The sequence below is a fragment of the Glycine max genome, chromosome 10, assembly GCF_000004515.6.
Source record: "Glycine max cultivar Williams 82 chromosome 10, Glycine_max_v4.0, whole genome shotgun sequence".
Taxonomy (NCBI): Eukaryota; Viridiplantae; Streptophyta; class Magnoliopsida; order Fabales; family Fabaceae; genus Glycine; species Glycine max.
This window is the reverse complement of record NC_038246.2, coordinates 19071579-19074673: the sequence shown is the minus strand read 5'-3', so window position 1 is coordinate 19074673 and position 3095 is coordinate 19071579. Positions and strand designations below refer to the sequence as shown.

At 38.1% G+C, this 3095-nt stretch overlaps 1 non-coding gene across 1 annotated transcript; it reads right to left on the bottom strand.

Moving 5' to 3' along the window:
• Positions 1–2711: 2711 nt before the first annotated feature.
• LOC112998272 (small nucleolar RNA R71) lies at positions 2712–2818 on the bottom strand. The gene has a single exon (XR_003263309.1). It is a non-coding gene; the product is annotated as a small nucleolar RNA R71 (small nucleolar RNA).
• Positions 2819–3095: the final 277 nt, after the last annotated feature.

Sequence of the window (3095 nt, the reverse complement as noted above, 5' to 3'; positions counted from 1 at the left end):
TTATTTGTGTGAATTTTGTTCTTGTTGATTTCTTCCTATGATGATTATTTTGTTAACCAAATTTGGCATGTGTTTGACATATACTATAGGGATTTGGGGAAGTACAAAAAGGAGTACCCAATACCTCATAGCTATAGAGGAAAAATTAGGTGTAAAACCACAATAGGTTAAACCCCAAGAGAAACATATGAATTGATATAGAACATAAAGGGTCTATTTAAATAGAGTCACCACTAGAGTAGGGATAAATTTGATTAGATACACCTTTGTGCCTTGAAAGAGAATGGGATTACCTTAGGTTAATTCTCGTAGGAACACAAGTGACATAGCTCCATGTGGAGCTTGTAGGCTTCGGATCTTCTTCATCAATAGGCTTAGTTATAAAATCTCTTCACTGTTTTTACATCTTTTGTGGAACTTGTTATGTGTTGAGTGTTTTTATGATGCAAGAGTGAACATTCCAGACTTTGAGGCACTAGAAGAGGGAAGAAATAACACTGCATTGCTTTGGATTGAAGTCAAATCTCAAGAAATGTTAAAAAGGTGAAACTTGGCCTCTAGAGGTTGGCACGCCCATACCAACCATGCAAGTCTATGCCCAACATTGATGTGCACCGTTCACATAGAGACAGAGGTTGGCATGCCCGTGCCCAGCCAAACGCCCATACCCAACCATGCAAGTCTATGCCTAACATTGATGTGCACCGTTCACATAGAGACAGAGGTTGGCATGGTTGTGCCAAGCCAAACACGCTCGTGCATGCGTCTAGCATGCCAAGACTCAGTTTTGCTTCTTTTTTTTTTTTGGACTTGAACCTTTTAGCTCATTGTCTTTAAAATACCTTTATGAAATTTTAGATTAGGGTTCTAACTCTTTTTGGTGTAATGGCTTACAGTGAGAGCGATAATCTTCTTCTTCCTCTTTCTTTTCTTTGTTTTGATCTTTATCTTATCTTATTTCTACTTTTTTGTTGGATTTGATAGCTGCATGTGAGTAGTTTTATTTGTGTGAATTTTGTTCTTGTTGATTTCTTCCTATGATGATTATTTTGTTAACCAAATTTGGCATGTGTTTGACATATACTATAGGGATTTGGGGAAGTACAAAAAGGAGTACCCAATACCTCATAGCTATAGAGGAAAAATTAGGTGTAAAACCACAATAGGTTAAACCCCAAGAGAAACATATGAATTGATATAGAACATAAAGGGTCTATTTAAATAGACCCTTTATGTTCTATATCAATTCATATGTTTCTCTTGGGTTTAACCTATTATGGTTTTACACCTAACAAAGGTTCATAATAGCTAGCTAGTGTTGTGTGTTTAATCCTTTCATGTTTTATGTTTAATTGTTAGTATTGTGTTAGTATGTGTGTTAGTGTTGTTTAGTGTCCTGATATTTTGTTTAATGTGTGTTCTGTTTCAGTTTTCCCATTAAGCGTTTCCCCTGTTTCAGTCTTGGGTGTTTTGCTGTGAATAGTGTTTTGCGACGGACTTAGCGACCGCTTTTGCTTGCGGCAAAACAGAGTAGTAGTAGAAATCAATTAGAGACGGATTTTAGCGACCACCCATGCTGAATTATTTGAGATTTTTTGTTTTAGTAGCTAGGGTTGTTATTTTTGGCTGAATTTTTTTGTGGTAACTTCTTTTAATCTATATTTTGTGGGAAAAATAGCTAGAGCCTTTAGTTTGGTCAAATTTGAAAGTTCCAAAAAAGTAGCAAATTTTGTGTTTGTCGAAACTTCAAACGGGCATAACTTTTGCTCCGGTTATCAGAATCGCAATTATTATGTATGTATTTGGGGTAGAAAAAAATTTCCTACGCCGTGGCAGGCGGCCATAGGCCGGCTGAGGTCTCCATCATCCAAAAATAGTGATTCTGTCAAAAGTTTTTTATTTTTCAAGTTTTATTCACTTATTTTTCTTAACCTACCATTTTTAGCTTCCATAGTTAGACTTTGAATTTTTGCCTGAAATTTTTTGTGCTATCTTCTCACCATTTTATAAGGTTGCTCACAAAATTTCAAGTCATTTGGATATCTTTTGAGGGTAGCTGTAGTTCAAACCTGCACCTTTATTTACATGACAAGACAACTAGTTGTGCATGTTGAATGTAGTGTATGACTAGAGGCAATCCATCTGACTTACAACCTTTTGACCCTGAGATAGATAGGACATTTCATAGATTAGTTAGGCATCATTTTATACCTTTTGATCATCCTGAGCATTCCATTACTGGTGAATCTGTGCATTCTGTTATTGGTGATTTTCAACATCCTGATTTGGAGCATTATAATTTTGAGCATTCTGATTTTGCACATTCTGAGAACATGGCACAACCTCCACCCCGTGAGAGGACTCTAAGGGAAATGGCTGCACCTGATTTCACCTACGAAAGCTTGTGCATCCAATACCCTGATGAGGATGTCCCATATGTTCTTAAAACTGGACTAATTCATTTGCTTCCAAAGTTTCATGGCCTTGCAGGTGAAGGCCCACACAAACATTTGAAGGAATTTCATATTGTCTGCTCCACCATGAAACCCCCAGATATCCAAGAGGATCACATATTTCTGAAGGCTTTTCCTCATTCATTAGAAGGAGTGGCAAAGGACTGGCTGTATTACCTTGCTCCAAGGTCCATCACGAGCTGGGATGACCTTAAGGGAGTATTCTTAGAAAACATTTTCCCTGCTTCCAGGACCACAACCATCAGGAAAGATATCTCAGGTATTAGACAACTCAGTGGAGAGAGCCTGTAAGAGTACTGGGAGCGATTTAAAAAACTATGTGCCAGTTGCCCTCACCATCAGATTTCGGAGCAACTTCTTCTCCAATATTTTTATGAAGGACTCAGTAATATGGAGAGAAGTATGATAGATGCTGCCAGTGGTGGAGCCCTTGGAGACATGACTCCTGCTGAAGCCAGGAATTTAATTGAGAAGATGGCTTCTAACTCCCAGCAGTTTAGCGCCAGAAATGATGCTATAGTCATTAGAGGAGTGCATGAGGTAGCTACAAACTCAGCTGCATCATCTGAGACTAAGAAGCTTGAAGGCAAACTGGATGCATTGGTTAACTTGGTAACCCAG